The sequence below is a fragment of the Phasianus colchicus genome, chromosome 14, assembly GCF_987193195.1.
Source record: "Phasianus colchicus chromosome 14, bPhaCol1.hap1.1, whole genome shotgun sequence".
Lineage (NCBI taxonomy): Eukaryota > Metazoa > Chordata > Aves > Galliformes > Phasianidae > Phasianus > Phasianus colchicus.
This window is the reverse complement of record NC_143449.1, coordinates 7,535,868-7,555,947: the sequence shown is the minus strand read 5'-3', so window position 1 is coordinate 7,555,947 and position 20,080 is coordinate 7,535,868. Positions and strand designations below refer to the sequence as shown.

Here is a 20,080-nt window from a genome sequence, read left to right as displayed (position 1 = left end):
ATCCACTTTGAACACCAGAATTTAGAATTTAAGTTCAATTTGATTAGTAGAGATCAAGGGAAAAAAAGGAAAAAAAAAAAAAAAGAAGTAAAAAATGTAGACAGTCCCAGCAGCTCAAAAAAAGGAAAAAAAAAGTTCTCTTAAGCTGATTTAACACTTGCTGGAATTTCTATCTCAAGAGTAAAGAACAAGATGTTTGAGATTTATTTAAACAAAATTCAAACTTTCTTGAGGAGACAAATCAAAACTACAGTATAGGCTTGAACTACAAAAAACAGGCTTAAAACTGCACAATAATTTGGTGTAAAAAATAATAAAAACAAAGCAATCAAAAACCAACCAAGCAACAGCAACAACAAAACCCCTAAATGCTTGCTCTTCAATGCAAAGAAAACTTTGTCTATACTTCTGCACAAGCATGGATGTATTTGGAGCACAGAATAAATAACAGCCATGATCTTGATAGGAAGACTAAACCATCATTAGCATAAAATAGTGTCCATATTCCTGAAGGAAGCAATGAGGACAAATCCTGATTTCTATCAATGTACTATTTATGTTCAAACAAAGGTGAGTCTAAGCCTCAATCCTCACAGCCCTGGCTACATACGTTTTGTTCTCTGATGCCTCTGTACATCACCACACAGGCTGATACACCTAGAAGTTAACATGGTTTTCAATTAACTTACTCTCTCTAAAGTCTTCATGATGAATATGTCTTCATGATGAATATTGTACTCCTCATCCCAGTGCAATGTTCAAGATAGCTCCCAGCCCCAGCCCCACTCCTAGACTACATTTACCCATCTGCCAGTCCTGGAATCTCACAGAATCACAGAATGGCCTGGGTTGGAAGGGACCTCAAGGATCATGAAGCTCCAACTCCCTGCTGTCACATGCAGGGCCACCAACCTCCCCATTTAATACTAGACCAGGCTCCCCAGGGCCCCATCCAACCTGGCCTTGTACACCTCCAGGGACGGGGCATCCACAGCCTCTCTGGGCAGCTTGTTCCAGCACCTCACCACTCTCATAGTAAAGAGCTTCCCCCTGACATCTAACCTAAATCTTCCCTCCTTCAACTTCAAGCCATTTCCCCTTGTCCTGTTGTTAGCTGCCCTTTCAAGAGTTGACTCCCCTCCTGTTTGTAGGCTCCCTTTAGGTACTGAAAGGCTGCAATGAGGTCACCCCGCAGCCTTCTTTTCTCCAACCTGAACAAGCCCAGCTCCCTCCACCTGTCTTCATAGGGGAGGTGCTCCAGCCCCCTGATCATCTTTGTGGCCCTCCTCTGGACCCTCTCTAACAGCTCTCTGTCTTTCTTGTACTGGGGGCTCCAGACCTGGACACAGTTCTCCAGATGGGGCCTCACAAGAGCAGAGTAGAGGAGAACAATCACCTCTCTGTCCCTGCTGTCCACCCCTCTTCTGATGGAGCCCAGGATACCATTTGCTTTCTGAGTTGCAAGAGCACACTGCTGGCTCATGTTAAGTTTTTCATCCACCAGGACCCACAAGGTCCTTCTCTGGTGGGCCTCTCCCCTGCCTCTTCTCTTCCTGTTCTTTGCAACTCAGCACAAACTGTGTCTCAGAGAAGACAACCTCCTTGCCCCAGGGCTGAGTCAGCAGTAGCTGGTGTTTGCACTTACTTCAGAGATTTGCCAGCAATGTAGAGAGGTTTCTGATTTAATGTCTTCTTCTCAGATCTAACGTCATTTTGGTGCTAGGACAAAATAATCTATAGAAAAAAGCAAGAAAGTTGTGAGCATGATGAGAATATGTCATAACATTTTAACCAAGTTGGGGAAAGCTAAAAGGTACACAAAGTCTCTGGTGCTCAAAGCCAGTGGATGAAGCTTTTCTGGGGCAATCAGACAGAAGTTTCAGTGGTGGGAGAGATACCCTGAAGAAGTGCATTCTTGCCTCTCATTCTCTCTCAAATTTTCTGAAACCGAATTGTTTCAAACACAGAATTAAAATCCTCACCACATATAAACACTTAACATTGTAAAGGGGCAAAAGTTATGTTAAGCTGAGAGCAACCTGAAATAGCTCCATTAATCTTGAGCGATGGAACAGCTGACCAAATGTAGACAGCCCATTTGAGGCCCAAAATTTTGTTGCTGAGTGTACCTCTGTCACATCTAAAATATGGTTCCATTTCAGTTCCAAACTTTAAAACATCCAAGATTCAATCCAGATTTAGACAATCCAGCCTCATCACATCCAGCCTTACGAAGGGGAAATACTTTTCCCTAAGAATATATCAATACTCAGATAGAAGTTACCTCATGCAAAGGAATGAAGTGCTATATTATATACAACAGGTAGATGATGCTGATAATGTGAAAACCAAGACAGAGAAGATACACATGGAGGACAAGGTGAAGAAGCTGACATTATTTTGACTTACCCTAGCTTACTAACTCTTATTGTGGCTTGAAGATATGAATTTAAAGAAGGTTTCTGAACCAGAAAAGTGGTGGTTCAGTTAAGCGGAAAGAAAAAAAGGGGATTGACATTGAAATATGAGTGGGAGAACAGCTTATAATACAGAAGCCAACTGAGAGAAGAATGTAGAGGACATCTGACAAAATATTGCACAGGAAGTAAAATCAAGAGCTTAATGCATGTTAACCACATAAAATGTAATTTGTGCTCAGTCTCTCAGAGACTGGTTTTTCTTTCTAAAGCTTAACAGAATTTAAATTCTAAAGAAAACAAAACAAGGAAATATTTGTTTCTATCTAGTCTGAACTCTCAAAGACCACAATTCAATGAACAGTACTGTAGAGATGGAAGAAATGAATTTACAGTTACATTAACATCAGAATATTCAGGAAAAATTTATTTACAGCTTCAAAACTTAGAGAACTGACTTGCTTGAAGAGTTGGGGTCACATTTCCTGTTGCTCCATTTTGGCATGATCACAAATACTGTTTCTGAGAGAAAAATATAAAAAATACACAATCACACTACTAAGTACCAATGCAGAAAAGCAGAAAAACAGACTGGGTCAAAGCTGCAGCCTGAATGTATTTGTTTCTATCCATAATAATGATTAATATTATGGCAACACCCTGTATTGAGGATATAAAAACAAAATCCTCTCCCAAAGAATGACTCAATGTCTTCACTCTCAACTATCTGTGAGATTCCTTGGAAAGAATATGAAGTTCTTAATGCACAAGTCTTTTTCATCCAAAAAAAAAAAAAATTGTCAAAGCTGCAGGGCAGTGAGTTCTTCGTCACAGTCACACCTGTCACTCTACCTCTTCATAGCTACTGCAGTTTTGGAGTAGAGAAAACATTTTGCTGTTTGATACGAGGCTCCCAGTACATATAAACATTCTTTATTGAGAGAGAAATAGAAATTTTATAACATTTTAAAAGACAAATCAAATGAACCGTGATTATGAGCCAACGCCCACTGCAGTCTATTGGAAAGCACTGCACTGCATTAACTGTCTTTTTTTCATAGTTCAACTTTTCTCCACTCTTTTCCAGGATTATCTCAAAAAACAGAGGAATAGGATTAAGTTCTACCATTTTTTCATCTTTTTTTTTTTTTTTAATTGATTCAATTATGTTAACCAGGGCTTTCATTTACACACATTTTACAAGAGAGAATAGTATAGAAAAGGATACATGTCCCTCTTTTAACTCAATCAACTGCCTATAAAATTGAAAACATATGACATATTCCTTTCACTCTTTGCAACTAACAAAGTCTAATGTCTTCCCAGTTCAGTTTTCAGATACCATCTTAAATCAGATCCGTTGCTGAGTTTTCTGATAAAGACTTAAAAACAAAACACATCAGAACCTGACTTTTCCTACGCTAAGGCTGAAAACCCCTCTCTGCTTCATGCAATTATTTCAGGCTTTTGAAAACAGACAAAGAATGCCCTAAAATCTATGGAAACAGTTGCCCAGAATAGGGCCTATGTTCCCTATGTAATGTAGGAGTCATTTGAATAGTAAGCTCTTGGGATCTGTAGAAATAGAAGAGTTTTTCTTAGTTTCAGCAGCACCTACCAATGTTATATTTGCACAGACATGGGAATCAAACCATAGCTCCAATTGTGCTCAAAAAGCCTCCGTCATTTGACTTTTACTTCATTTAGTGCATGGCACCTACTTCCCCACTGGAGAAGTTGAACTGAAAATAGCATAAGAAAAAGGTTTGGCTCTTAATTTGTGCATAAAGTTCAGGAGCCAAATGAATTATACAGCATGTGCACAAAGCGAGTAGGTGAAAGGCTTTCTAGACTGAAAGTTTCACATGAGGTGAGTAGTTCAAAGGAATGTGCAGCAGCTATTGAACCTGCACTAGGTTTGCAGGTCCAAGCTACAGCAGAAATCTGAAAGGAGACAGTGTCAAAGAGGAAGACAGCATTTGCAAAAGCATTCCTCTTCTGAGGGCTTTTCTTTTTTCCCTTTCTTTTTCCCTAGCACAGCAGAAAATACAGCAGGAGCATAAACTACATAGACAATGTTTGCACATCAAAGAATGAAGGAGAGGATATTAATACATGAATGAGAAAGTAGGTAAGAAAGTAACTGGATTTAGGGCAAACTTAATGTGAGCATCCAGAACTTCCTGTACCTTTTCTTTCCTTATGAGTGGAGGGGTGTCAGTGTCATTCTCCAAATGACATCATGGAGGGAATCAGTGCATTAGAATAGTTTGGACCTTGTTTGAGTATCTCTTCCATTCTTCATTCCTTCCAGGGCATTTGCGTGGCCTTTGAATTTAACCTTGGAAAAACAAACAAATATATAATAAGCATGCCAGGCATCCATGTGATTAGATTTGAGTAGATAAATACTTCTTATGTTTTTCCTTATTTTAGGAAGAGTTTGGATGCTGACATAAAACAAAAAGTAAATGAATAAACCTGCTGATTTTTTTCAGGCACATCAGATTGGTCAGCTGCTTACAGAGACGAAATCTACGCTCCAATAGAATCTTATCTGCCAGACTGATCATTTCAGTCCACAAAGGAGCCAACAGTGTATTGAGTAAATAATTAATCTATGGCTTAATTTCAAGGTAGCAAGGAGAGTTAGTTTTTTTGAAAGAAACTATCTTCAATGCAGAAACACACTTGGATACAAATTCAAAGCAAAATGCATTCCTTAAAACTACCCAGGAACAAAGTGCACCTAATATTCATTCACCTAAGAAAGATGCCACCTGACTTCCAGATTTCAGAGTAAACATACCACTGAACACACAGGGACTGCATACTGTGTGCTCTGCAAACAGCATTCCCATATCCCTCTAATGAAAGTACCCCAAACATCTATCTCTCAAAACAGTCTTGTGAACTTGCTTTATTCAAAAATACAATTCCTTGAAGGTAGACAATAATTTACATTATAGCCTACATTGACTGCAGCAACTTTCCATCTTACAGGTATCTATTTTTCCACGTTCTGATATACATAAATTTTAAGCACTGAGAAGTTGTGTTCAAGATTGCTGGCTCTTGAAATTCTTAAAATAAAATTTAAAAAGTCAAAGAGAAAACATTGGACAGTCATGCTTTTATCCATCCCCAAATTTGATTACTTAAATTCATACATAGCCCAAATTCTGCCAAACATCTTTATAGCCAATTCTTCAAATTACAGAATCCTATGTTAGTTGCAGCAATTAAAAATATAACCAAGAAAATAGCTGTTTTAAGGCCAGACAAGTTGATATTTTGTGTTATCTGTCACAGTGATGAGATCATATTCAACTACCAAGCTTATACTATAATCAAAATAAGTCCTTGTTTTAGAAGGGCCATAACAGACAAATTCCTTCCTTCTACCTTAAAGGAACAATTCTGCTTCTACAGCAATCAAGCATCTGACATTTCAGATTTTGTCAGATATTTCAGGATCGTATCTTCAGAGCTTAGAAAAGGAATACTCCTTTTACCACTATTTATTGCGTAAATAAATAAATAGAAAAACAAGTTTATTTAATGAATAGGGTACTCCTTTTACCTTGTATATATTTAGCTAATTTCCATAGTGGCCCACACACAGCCCTGCCTCGATGGATGGAACAGGCTTGCTGAGTACAGGCTGCCTCATGGCCTTCCCCATGAAGCTCTTCACAGGCAACCTCTGAAGAATTTGTGCTACAGGTCTTTGTGCTTTCTTTTTGGATGCTCTAGCTAGGTTCACTTAAGCATATTTCGTTTTCAATCTGCAAAAGGGCAGACATGTTTGTAATTAACCATTCTTTTTTTATTATTTTTCTGTACATAAATCAGGAAAAGGGAAAGATACTGTTAAATGAAGACAGCTATCAAAGGACCTATTTTGTTTCCAATTAGGTTCATAAGAAAAAAGCCTTTTCAACGACTGGTTTCCGTTGTGTCTAACTAGATGTTCTCATTTGTTTTGGAGGGGCCCAAAGATTAGCCTTTCATTAGGGCAAAGTTTAGTCAAATGGCTAATTTAAAACTCATTCCCCTGCTCTCTAGATTTTTGTCTTCCTTTTAACTAAGATGATTTGCTGGTAAGTCATTTATCTTCTCTGACAGGTGCTGCTGCTTAGCTTCTGATCACTTTGTAAAGTGCATACACACTCAATAAATAAATAGATAGATTTCAAGGAAATTTTATGACACAGAAAGAAGATTAAGAAGACAGCTTCATAATGGCATTGATTTTTCTAACACATTATACTACCTCAGTAGTTAGCTAGCTACATTTTGTTTGATACGAACTCCTCTTTCACGTTTTTTCCTGTTTCATACTTCAGACATAGCTCAGATCAAACAGCTTAGTCAGTATTTGACAATGAAGACAGACTTTTTAAAAGCTCTTAAGAAATGCTGTGGAAACTCTCGCAGGTTGACATGACACATAACAACTTTTCCTTTCCAAAAGCATTAAAAAAAAATTGCTAAACGTATCCTTTTCAAAGATAAGTACAAAACAGTAACTTTCACAGTTTCTTGTCCTTAATATAAACCTGTCTTACTTGAGAAAAGATCTTTTGTGCAAACTATGTATCAGAAGGCTTCTAGAAGGAAGAAAAAGCAACTACTTCCACATGAAAGAAGAGAAATGCTACTCTGCCCAAATAAAGTTTACTGGAAGAATTACTTCCACCCCTTCTGACCTGCCCCATTTCATTGGGGTTTCTAATTCACTTCCTAGCTCAAACAGCTAAAATCTAGGTGCATGGTAAAACATTTTTTCATTAAATCTACAGAGGCAGTAGCAATACACAGGCAGTTAATATAAAGATCTTTCTTCAGGCTGTAAAGTTTGTAGTTGTCATTCTAAGCAAACCGTGCTGTTACTCATTGCATTCGTGAACACAGCCAGTATTACTCACTCATAACTACACAATGTGGTTCTCAACAGCATATAATCACATATTACTCCTCTTCTCTGAACTATGATACCAAGAGACTCCTTTGCCCAAAGAAAAGCTGAGTAGAAACACTCTGTTTTACAGCTCCATGCTATTTGATTAAATCCCCATTTGTTGTGTTCTTTCACCACTCCTTTTCTCAAGGCTGTATCTATCACACAGCTGTTGCACATTGGGTTAGGGAATTCATTTGGAGACTCAGAAAAGCAATAGCTTGGCAATTCCAGCACTGCAAAGGCAAAGCTGAAATGCCTTTATGTAGCACCTGCTGAGGAGACCCTTTACTGCTTTTATAATATGGAACAGGAGTTTGGCCCCAAGGGGAGGATCTCACTATACACATGCAAAACCCCAGGTTTTGCCTCATTATAGTTATTGGCCTACCAATTAACTTGGTTCCTGTGAGAGCTGAGAGGAAGGTATTTTGTTCATAGAGATATTCAGGCCTTACAGTTTGTGAAGTGGTTTACTTAAAGGACTGTGTATGTTCCTAACTGGCATTTGTCACAAATCATTCAAAATAATTTTCCTGGGCCAGATACAATATGAAGCCTCACACTCCACTCTTCTACCAATGGGTAAACTGAGGCACAAGACATCTCACCACAGTAATGCAAACACATCCATAAAACAGCTCAGTTCTCACGACTCAAGGCACTGTGTGCAATCTGCCTCCACACAGCTTTTGTCTGCCCAGGTATCAGATAACTTTTTGAACGTGGTTCTGAAAAGGAGTGTCAGAAATAGTCTTTCCTGGAAATGTTCTGTTTGAGAATATTTCTGGGATACCCAGTCCTTTGTGAGTTTACTCCAGGTCATTTTTAAATGTTTTTCTGGTACATCATTCAGAATCATCCGTTGGCAGTACCATCTGCAACAATAAGATATTCCATTTATAATAGGAGTGGAAAAAAACACTAACAAATGTCCAAAATAAAACTTCTCCACTGAATTAGCTGTGTAATGCTTGAAGACTATTTAATATAAAGCAGCATCTATGATGCAGCACAGGCCTACACAGTGTTAAACATTGCTATCATAGTAAAACTGTCAATCTTAATTCTTTAAAAACTGACTACCTGTGGGCTTCACTTTCATTCACTGTTGTTATTAGTACACCCCACACAGCTGATCAGACTGGCCAGTTCTTCACTTTGTTCATATGCTATTTGGCCCCTGCTCCTGATTTATCAGCCACATCGGGCTTACACTTTCTGAACAACAAAGATTTATTCTTGAAGCATCTCTTTTGCAGTCAGATAAAAATAATGTATACCATTTCTCAAAAAATCCGTATTAATGCCATAAACACACATCAGCATTGCAAACAAGATGATGATTATCCGTTGTGATAAAAGATGCAAATCACACCAGCTTGGCAGTTGATTTCAGCAGAGCTAAAGTTGCATGAGACACAGTTTTCAAGCCCACTTGTTTCTTCCTTGCCCATCAGTTCTCTACAAGCTTTCTGAGCTCTGCCTGTGGCCCCATCTCATTCTTCATATCTGCAACTCCCATCTGAGCTGAAGTCCAGCCTATATTCAATCCACACACCACTGAAAACAGGAATACTATCTAGTGAATCTCTGCACTGGAGTTTAACAATTTATACCACCTTCACAAGCATGACCAAAAGAATACATATGCAATCTCTGTGTTTCTACTGAATGTTAACATGCATGAAGTAATATGGCCTAGATTCTGAATTCATTGCCACTAGTGGAAATGGGGAGTAAAATACTTTATTTTAATGGATTTACTCCAGAATTTGTCTTCTCACAAACACTACAATAATTCTAAAGCTTAAGGGAAGCTTTTATCAAGAGCTATTTTAAACTAAAGCATGCTTTATGATACACGCAGGCTAGATTATATTTGATGTGATCCTACAGCTGAGATTTATATTTACCAGATTAATTAGTCCAGCCAAAATTTTTAAAACCATTTTGCATGTGTCTGAGAGACAGAAAGATAAAAAAAATTAATTTTCTATGAATGGGCCATTACTAACTGTGAAATTGCTTGCTGGTATCTACAGCAAAGTTCTTTGTGGTCTAACTGTATTTGTTCTGCATAACAAGCAGAATGCCAGTGGTTTCCATCCACATACAGTTCTTCACTCAGGGCACTTTACATGTATGGCTGACTACCTTTAGTTGTTAAAAATGGAGTAACCAGAGGCAAAGAAAGCTTTAGCAGTCAAAACCACTTCTGTGGTATAGTCAAGAATAGGACTTAGAGCTTCTAAACAATTCCCAAGGGGCTGTTTTAACCACTACACAGCACTGTGCTAGCAGTGTGCAACCACAGGTTGTTCTGCTCCAAAGTAAGAAACTCTCTGTTGTCAGCTCCACTGTAGCTGTGTGCATGCATGTGAGTTGTTGAGCATGTGTACATGCACTTTTCCCTCTCAGTCCTTCAAATCTTTATGCAGGTGAGTTTTTTGTTCTTTTTTTTTTTTTTTTTCCTAATGTGTCACAGGAAAATAAATGCCTGAGACATTATCTGCCCATTCCAAGAGTTCAGAGAATGTGTATGACATCATGGGCATGACTCTCCCACTAATCACATTATATGCTGTTTAACTTAACAGTGCTAAGCTTTGTCTGATAACATTGTAAATATCTTTTTATTGTAAATTAGATTACACAAACCCTTTCGGTGTTTAAGTCAGTTCTTGTGTGAGGTCCTCATTTCCCCTTCTCACCCCAAATTGTATTTTTTAGCCTTAAGCCGGAATATTTCTACAGGAGGAAGCACAAGAAGAAATGAAGGCTAAGCCATTATTGCAATCTGCAGTACTGACTTAGATAAGTTGACAGAAGAATCTGTACTTCTGCTCTTTTTCACTTTCATTCTTCAGAATAAAATCAATAGTTTTTGTTTTTCCCTTGGAGCTGGCTGGATTTCATTACAATCTTCCTGTGAGGTAGCACATATTTGAGATCTATCATTTCCTTTTATCAAGCCTAAGCTGAGTTATTCCAGTTAGAAGCCACTGTGTTCTTATCCAGCCTGGCCTTTACATATCAGATTTGTTAACAAAGAAAGCTGTAGATTTGTTATTTTATTTTCATTTCTGCATTTGATTGTTTGCTCTAACAAAAGAAGCAAATTTTAACCATGTTAAACCATAGCCTTGCCATCAGCAAGATCTTCAAAGCGATTACCACATTGATGCTTCCTAGTTTCTGAGAAGTATATTATTTAATTATATTAATTTTCACATTTTGACACTTTCTTTTGTTAAAAGAAATATAAGTTTCTAGTTTTTTAGAAAATCTCAGCTACAGGATGTCTCAAGATTTTTAGACTAGTGCATGAGAAGATACTCTTCAACTGTCTTTCTGAACTTTGCCGAGGCCATAAATATCCGAAGCTATTAAAGGAGAGGGAGAACCCAGATTTCTGAGATCTAGGCTACCTGTATCCATTTCTATGTTTCTGTCCTTACTACGGTCAACACTATCTCTTGGTGTGAACTTGACTTCTGCTTCCCATCCACAAGCAAAATGTGAGGCTCACGATGCTTCAGACAGAGCTATACCATGCAGAAACAGAACCACCAGCTCTCAACGCTGAAATAAGATCTTGATTTTGGCTCATGGTAGAGCCCCTTGTCATGAAGGATTCAGACTAAGCCTTTGTGCCTTCCTCGCCTCCCATACTTGAGAAAAATAAACCTTACAACTATCACTTGAGAAAGAAACCATAAGTGAGGCTTATCCTTTCTCAGCACAGAAACAACACACGATGCAGGTGTATTTCTCTGCCAGGATCTCTAGATCAAAAAAAGCTCCTCAGACAGGTTACTGCACTGGTTGGATATATGCTGCAGCAAGCCAGATGGGCTGGCCGTGCATGCCCAGAAACTGCATTGCTCATGCAGAGTCCCCTGTGCTTGCTGCTCAGGGCCCTACGTAGTCTTAGGACTTACCATGCTAGAAGCTCCCAAAAAGAATGGAAGCCAATCCAAGTGACTGCTTGGACTAAGACAAAGCTAACATCAGTGCTACTAAGTCACCAGTTAACTAAGGATTGACTCTCACATCCTTGAGCACACCACTTGCCTTTTGCATTCCTACATTCTCATCTAGCAGCAATGCTATACAAACATAGCAAAAGGTGCTGTAAAATAAATGTGTTGAGATCTAACATGAAACTCAATCTACATGAGCTGTGATTACTATGTATTGCAGTTGTGTAAGATCAGTGCTATCCAAACTGGACTCCACTAACTCCTCATTTCTCATGACATTTTAATGAAACTACTGTCATGAAACTCAAGTAGCCCTACTGTAAAGAAACACAGTAAAGAAACACAGCTCATTCTGAAGAAGGTTAATGCACATTTCAAAGGGTGTCCAGAAGGATGGTGCTCTCTTGAACATCTCCTACCCTTTGGCCACTTGAAGAACTCATCAAAAATATGTCTTTACCATGGTTTTCATAACTAGTTAATATCTCTCTTTCCAGAAATACTGAGATGAAACAACATGACTTGTGGGGCAGTTGGTTAATGGATCATGCAAGTCTCATACAATGCAACATTCTTCTATTCAAAGAATAGAAGAGTTTTTGAAACAGGCACATTATGCTGTATTTTAATTAACTGATTCAATGGAGAAAAGAACAAGACTATTAAAGTATAGAAAATTTACATGAAGTAAAATTACAAGATGATTAGCAAATCAGGCTATCTACATCTTTAAAAGGGGTTGCATGTCTCCTCATAAACAGACAGCCCACCATTATAAAAATGAACTAGAGTAATGTTTCTTACGTGAAACATCAGCAACGAGTGTGAAAAGCTTGTGTCATCACAAAAGCTAAAACTGTCACCAATTAGCATGTTTAGGGAAAAAATTGTTTTCTTTTTCCCTTTTCTGTCTCTCTGTTCACTTTAGATTGTCCCATAAAAATTCTATTCACCCACTTCTAGAATAACGCTCAGAACAGACTGCCCAACTTCACCACATACTAATACATGCCAGTTTTGGTTCTCCAGAGAGAGAACAATCGTCATTATCTTGAAAGACAGAGAAGTTCAGTTACTCAGCCAAAGATCCCAAAGCAACTTGATCACAGACAAATACAAAACTCTGCTCCAACTGTAAATCTGCACTGCAGACACAGGATGAAGTTCACAGGACCAAGAGTAGACTGAAGTATCTAAAAAACACTCCCAGGTGATTAGGCAATTGCAAGAAAGCTCAATGAATTGTTGTGCCTATTTTTAATACAGAAAGCTACAGCCCTTTTACAAGGATAATGAACTTGAGGCACAGCACAGATAAAAATAACAACCTGCTACAAGCATTAACTGATAAACCCTACAGTACCATATGGAAAATTGCCAGACTATTAACTATGGTATGAAATCTATCTCATAAACAACCTTGCTGTAAAAAAAACAACAACAAAAAAAAAAAACGGAAAGACAGACAGACAGACAGACAAAGTGACTTCATAACTTGTAAGAAGATCACAGCCAAGAGAAATAGATGTTCAACATCACTGATGTAGGGAGCTCCCCAGAGGACTCCGAATAGGGCCTGTGAGGTGACTGCTGCTGCTTTATATTCCATGAATGATCTGGAAATGTAAGCAGGTTGCTGACAATACAAAAGTAATTCCCAAAAATGAAGTTTAAAATTTATTCTCTGAGTGTTTGAGAGTTAATTTATTCAAAATTCATTTTAAAAAATTAAAAAAAAATTAAAAAGCATGAGGAAAGAGCCACCCTCACTGTTCTTTAAATCAGCTATTACTACCCCTCAAAACAATCCTGGAGATGTGGATAATTCTCTGAAGACATCCATATGGAGTCAGAAGCATGAAAAAAACATCCCATTAGCAATTTTTAGGAGAATAAGAATAAAGCAGAAAATGTCATTATTCTCTCTACATATCCATTGTATACTCCTCTCTTCAATCATGAGCACATTTTCAGACACTGTGGAAATATACAGCTACAGAAAAGGCAAGAACAATGGCATACCAAAGATGCAAGTGATGTTGGAAAGTCTTAGCATAGGGAAACCTTAAACAAGCCATTGCCTTCCAGCTTGGAAAACAAGTACAATAACAACAAAGTTCTAGACAAGCTGTTACATAATGAAAAAGGTAAACAACAGTGATTATTTAAAAGCAGTCTTAACAGAAAAAGTAAGGCACCAACTCAAACTGGCAGGCAGCAAGCAGGTTCATAAGCAAACAAAAGGAAGTTCATTTTCACACAATACCTAATGATGTTGTTGAACTTATTGCCACGGGATGTCACGTCAGCCAAGAACACAAGTGGATTTCAAAAAAACAATTAGACGATTTTGTGGAAAAAAAGTCCATCAAGGAGTATCAAAAACAATGATACAGCTTCAGCCTCCAGCTCAGAAAGGTCCATAAACCAGAAAGCAATAGAAGCTGGGAGGGCTTGCCAAAGGAAGTATTGCTCTTTTCTTGTCTTGTTTTCCATATTCTTCCCATGTACAAGTTATTAGCCATTATCAAGAGGAAGGATATGAGGTTAGACAGACTTCTGTTGTGACTCTTTTCTACTTGACCAGTAGTAACAGATACAGATATAAACACACACACATCCATGGATAATTCTGTAAAACCCTGGTACAGTTGAGGGCACGCACTTTTAAGTAATAACATAATAAATGACATTTTTTCTAATTTGAGTAGGACTGGAACTGGCTACCTGAACGTGGTGTTTCATTAGTTATGGTCTAAGTCTACATTTTCCAGAGATGAGTTATGATATTATCCTCCTTTTTATTACCCAACCACAGCAATAGAGCATAGAAGGAACTGGCTCCAAATTTCAGCTGTAAGCCACACATTGATTCACATTCTGGTGAGTGAGAGCATCTCAGCTTTAAATTATCTAGAGAAGTATTGAAGTAAATGCCTGCCAAGCCTGTTAATCATGGCCACGCTGCACAGGTGCAGGTGCTTCAAAACACAGATTATACCTTTAAGTCACACTGTAGGTCTAGAGTATAACTTGAAGCCATGTTAAGCCTTCAGCATGAGGGAGTGAAACAAACCCTAAAGATCTTGTTCCTCATAGACTCCAGCATCCTTGCAACTGGAATGGCCTTCTTCTCCTTTACCAGCAGTGAAAACAGAGAAGGAAGTGACTCACTGCAAACTCAGCAGCCCTCACTCCTTAGCAACTATGATCCTATGAATCAGATGAGAAGCCTGCTGTAACAGATTACTTATCACCCTTTTCTTAATTGTTTTCAAAACCATGGTTTTAAAAAAATAAATAGATGACTCTGAAAGAATTTTACAGAGATGCCCGTCTTCTAACTTCTGTCATGTTTCTTGATTCAACTGCAGTGGGAAGGAAATGCTGCCCTGTTAGTGTGAAATTACAGTGTAAACTACAATACAGAGGGTACATGCAAGATACAAGCACTGTGAAGAAAAAGCTTGTGCATCAATCAGTGGCTGTGTAGCAAGTTGCAGTGGTGTATAATATACTGAGTGGCACAATTACACAGGTAAGTTTGCTCTGGTAAGTTTGGCCAAACACAGAAACCTAATGGCAACTCTACTCCTGAAATTCTACCACTAATCCTAGGAAAAAATGTTCCAAAGAAGATCCAAACAAGGGCAACAAGGCATGCGAAAGGCTTGGAGAATATGCCCTACGATGAGTGACTAAAGGACGTGGTACTGTTTAGTCCGGGGAAGAGGAAGCTGAGGGGAGACCTTATTGCTCTATTCAAATACCTGAAAGTTAATTGCAGCAAGAGTGAGGTTGGTCTCTTCTCACTGGTGACAGGATGAGGGGAAATGGCATCAAGTTGCACCAGGGAAAGTTTAGGTTATTAGGAAGAACTTCTTTACAGAAGGGGTTGTTAAGCACCAGAATAGGCTGCCCAGGGAGGTGGTTGAGTCATCATTCCTGAATGTGTCTAAAAGCCATTTGGATGTGGTGCTCAGGGACATGATTTAGTGGAGGGTTGTTAGGGAAGTATGGTTAGGTTGCAGTTGGACTTGATGATCTTTAAGGTCTTTTCCTGAGCTATTCTATGATTCTATAATTCTAAATGGAAACAATTGCACCACTCTCCCCCAGTAACAATTCCTCCTCCTATTCAGCATCTAGTGCTTGTAAAGGTATGAATGTCTATAATTCAAGTTAGGAATCGATTCTATGCTTAGCCATAAGAAGAAAAGGGATACTTTTCAGAGTGAATAAGCACCTCCAATTTCCAAATGGAGAACTAAGGTAAAGCTGTGTACATGAGGATCAGAAGTTCTGATGTTCATTTAGACCTGCTTGTATGTGACTTGTTCCCTTAAGTACAATAGAAAGCCATCTAAGAAGCAAGAACTGTCTGCTAATTAAGTTCATGTGAGTCTGAGGTAAGTCAGAACAATTCTGCTTGTTAATTCATGTTGGATTACTCCAAGCAGCGGATCCATGTCTGACACTGAAATAAACAACTGGAGAGGATGGGACTTCCCCTTTTGAAAATCACATTATTCATTTAGGCACCTGATCCTAAGATCCAGGCAGGCAAGTCTAGAACCTTATCCTTAGACCCTTACTTTAATTCCGCCACCACTTCTAAACTCACCACAAAAATATAGACATACTTCTATATATTGATTGATCCTGTTGCTTCATGTTGCCTTCCATTAGAAATCCTTTCACAGGAGAGGGCAGCAATATTTGTAGAACACTTCCTAATACAGTATCTGGCACAAATAGGGCCTGTGCTGGGTTTAGGACCTGGAAGTGGTAATACAAAAAATAATAATAATACTAGCCTAAGTAAAAACAACCAAAGATAAAAAACAATAAACCATCCTCTACCCCTCTTAAGAAAATTTGTTTATTCACCCCCTCACAAAGGGGTCTGCCCTGTTTATCTGCCAGGAAACCTCAGACATTCCTTGCATGTGCAGCACAGATGGTCGCCACACAACAAAAGGCAGAAGGGCTCCCTGCACATGCAGAGTAGACGTGTCTGGTTTCTGGGTATACAGATGCTTGGTCAGAGCTACTGCTCCAGCAGAGCTGCTGAACATTCAATAACCCAAACAAATGCAGAAAGACATCAATATCCTCTGAACAACATATCTTAGTGGAAAAAGACACTGTCTGGGAAAGAGCAAATGCACAGTGATCTTAGTTGTGGGCCTTCATTCATTAGCGTACATAAATTGTTTTGAGATACAGAGGTGGGAGGTGCTAGGGAAGCAGAAATATTATTTATTGAAGCACAAGGCTCTGCTGTTTCTTTTTCTTCAGATATTCTTCATGTCTCATTCTTGATTTACAGTCATTCCTACTTCACTTTTTTTTTTTAGCTATCCTGACCTTCTCTTTGCCAAATGGAATTGCCTCAGACAAAGGATATGCAAGGATCTAGGTTTACTGATATTGCATTCACTTGTTTCTTTTCTAATTAATTAACTGCTTTGAATCCAGTCCTGCTCTTCTTTTGTTTTTATAGCAAGATACAAAACGCAGCTGCTCTTTGCATATAGCACTTATTTTGCAAATAATGTTTTTTTACTACCTTGCTAACCACACAATTCTACAGCATACAGCAAGGGGTATGCAAGTTTCATTTTGGCCAATCAAGTATAAATATTGCTGGTTATTCTTCTGTAAATCAAAAGGCTAAACTGTTCAGCAGTAACATTTTCAGTTACCAAGGTAGACAAGACAGCCTTTAACAATAGAATAAACCTGGGCCACTGCATAAGCTAGAACACAGAAAATTAACTCTGTAACACACGATGTACTGTGATGCAAATGGTTTACAAGCGTCTGTCTTCAAGTAATTGCTGATTGCATAACTGTACTCTATCTTCTACAAGAAAAAATAGCTAAACACATTTCTTCTTTCACAGGAGTTATTCTAGCTTTGAGTATTCAAAATACATACCTTGTCTCTTCCCACAATACTCTCTCACTGCTTTTTCCTCAGCTTAGTAAAAATGTAAACAAACCAGGAAATTAAAGACAAAAAAGAAAAGAGAAAACTACCTTTTCTGCATCCTGTTATGCTTAAATAGAACATGTTGTACCAGCCGGTACAACTTCTCAATAAAATGTATTGAGGACACTTCAAAAGCTGACCATAATCGTGGAGAGTTAAGTGAGGAATGTCAGCTTGGATGAGGGATTTCTCTGCTTTTGTTATGCATTAGTTCACCATAGAGGTTTGTGGTTTTTACTTTATCTTGGATTTTACTGTAATGTAATTGAAATCGTTTACCTTTTCAGTTTCCTAAGGATTCCTCTAAATGATTGTATGGATTTAGGTTTAAGGATATTGTAACAGACTCAGAGCCTCCTGAAATCAGTGACAGAAGCCTCTGTTGAGTTTGCCCTGTTCTTTGATGAAAAAACTATTTTGTCCTCTCTATTCAGAATACCCCTAGGATCTACCTCCAGACATGTTCAGAAACAAGGTGAAATTCTGGTCACTACCAATCCAGAGGCAAAATTCACACTAACTTCAACAGAATCATGTTTTACAGAAGAGTGCATTTGATTGTATCAGGATCACTCATATTATATGAATTTCGTGCATTACATTCACAGTGTTTACAGGATTACATTCTCAGCAGTTATTCAGAGTCTGGGATGTTCACTTCTCTCATTTTCATTAGGCACAGTTTATTTCCCTCAGTCACTCAACCACACCTGAGTCTTCACAGAGAAAATGCAGAAATAAAAATACAATCTTTGCTGTGGGGTGCTTGAACGCTGCAGACAGTGTCATGTAACCATACATGACAAATAGCCAACACACTTCTGCAGATTTTACTACCTCGGGAACAGACTATGTTTTAAAAACACCCATGGCTTTAGGCTTCATGTGTCAAGTTCTGCATCAAATACACCCCTTTTATAGCCAGAGCTCTGACAGGAAAAAACACCCCCACCTCCAATTAAAAAACCAGATCCCTCACCCTCTGCAGATGCACGTGTGGATACTCCATGTGGTAATGTCACAATTTCCTTCAGGTCTTCACAACGGAGAACTGCCCGGGCCTGTGGGAAAAGGAGGCTGTATGTCATGGCCCTTTCTCCCACTGCCCTGGGGCAGATGTGGGGAACGGCAGCTTTGGGGTGAGATCTCCTGAGGGGAGAGACTCTGTGAGGGGGAAGAGATCCCTGTGAGGGGGAAGAGATCCCTGGAAGTGAGACCCTTGAGGGGACAAACTGCTGAGGGGAACACTGCTGATGGGGAGAAGACCTACAGAGGGGTGAGTCCTCGTGAACTGAGGGGAGACCCACCATAGGGGTGACTCATGAGGGGTCAGACCCAGTGAGGAGACAAGACCTATGGAGGGCTGAATCCTCCCCAGGGGAGCGACCCCTGAGAAGAGGGAAGCCGGCTGAGGGGCAACCGTGAGGGGAGAGGACGGACCCGCTGAGGGGAAGAGACTTGCGAAGGAGCGAGTCCTCCTGAGGGGAACTCAGCGCTGAGGGGAAAGACCCACAGAGGCAGGAGAGACGTTCGTGAGGGGTCAAAAGGACGCGAGCCGAGGGGAGAGACCCTCTGAGGGGAAGAGAGCCGCAGAGGGGTGAGGCTTCCCGAGGTCAGCTACCTGCTGACGGGAGACCCGCGAGGGGAGAAAGCCTCTGAGGCGGGGAGGCTTCCGACAGAGGACTGGCTGCGGGCAGACTCGCGGAGGTGCGAGTCCTTCCGACGGGAGAGAGCCAACGGGCGGAGAAGCGATCCCTCCGCCCTGGCCGCTGAGACCCCCTGTGAAGAGCCACCGAGGCTGCGGCACGGGGGCACCCAAGCGGCAGAGCCGGCGTGCTCGCGGTTTCTTTGGGCGAACCGCTCATTATTCTTTCCGGCCCATCGCGGGGCACCGTGAAACGAAGGCCGCGTCCCGCTTCCCACAGGCGGGGCGGGCGGCTCCGAGCAGCGGCAACGGCGCGAGCAGCAGCGCCGCCTGGCGGGCAGGGCGGCGCGGGGCTGAGGCGCGGGGCTGAGGCGCGGGGCTGAGGCGCGGGGCTGAGGCGCGGGGCTGAGGCGCGGGGCTGAGGCGCGGGGCTGAGGCTCCCTCCCCTCGCGGCTCCTCGTGCCTGACTCCGTCTGTCTGCGGCGGCGGCAGCTGCCGCCACGGATACGGTGTCGGAGGGCCGGGGAGGGCGCGGAAACACCTGTTTCCAACACGAGGAAGGTGGGGAGCGGGCCCGCGGCCGTTGTGGGGAGCGCCCGCCCCGGCCCCTCAGCGCCCGCCGCTCGTAAACCCGCCCGTAAAACCCGCGGGATCGCTTTTCAGAAAGATCGCTTTCGGCGCGTACGCATCCCGCTGAGAAACGCTCCTCCAGCCCCTCTCGTTTCCCCGCGGTGTCCGTACGGCGGGGTGGGGGCACGGCCGGAGCCGGGGGGAGCGCGGCCGGGGGGTCGGGAGCGGCCGGAGCGGGGCGGCCGGGGTTCCGTGCTTCCGACCTGCCGACAGCCGCTGCGCCTCGCTGCAATGTGCAGCTTTTTCCTGCCTTTTTTTTTTTTTTTTTTTTTCATAATAAAAGAGGGAGTGAAGCTTTAAAAAAAAAAAAAAAAAAAAAAGCCAACCACAAATGGATCGAGAAGAAGGAAAGAAAAAAAAAACACACACACACACAAGCCATAGCCAAAGGGGATGCCAGTGAGGTGTGGCTTGCATTTAAATATCCAATATGTCAATGTA

The 20,080-nt window shown here is 40.6% G+C and overlaps 1 long non-coding RNA gene across 5 annotated transcripts; it reads right to left on the bottom strand.

The window, feature by feature from the left end:
- Positions 1–1,332: 1,332 nt before the first annotated feature.
- Positions 1,333–19,319, bottom strand: LOC116229753 (uncharacterized). 5 transcript variants are annotated; one of them, XR_016470991.1, is made up of 6 exons: positions 18,986–19,319; positions 18,344–18,425; positions 6,001–6,205; positions 4,607–4,758; positions 2,876–2,939; positions 1,333–1,734 (listed from the first exon to the last, which is right to left on the bottom strand). It is a non-coding gene; the product is annotated as an uncharacterized LOC116229753 (long non-coding RNA). The 5 variants fall into 5 exon arrangements; XR_016470990.1 differs by lacking the exons at positions 1,333–1,734; positions 6,001–6,205 and adding an exon at positions 16,010–16,145 and having other exon boundaries at positions 2,729–2,939; XR_016470989.1 differs by lacking the exon at positions 1,333–1,734 and having other exon boundaries at positions 2,729–2,939.
- Positions 19,320–20,080: the final 761 nt, after the last annotated feature.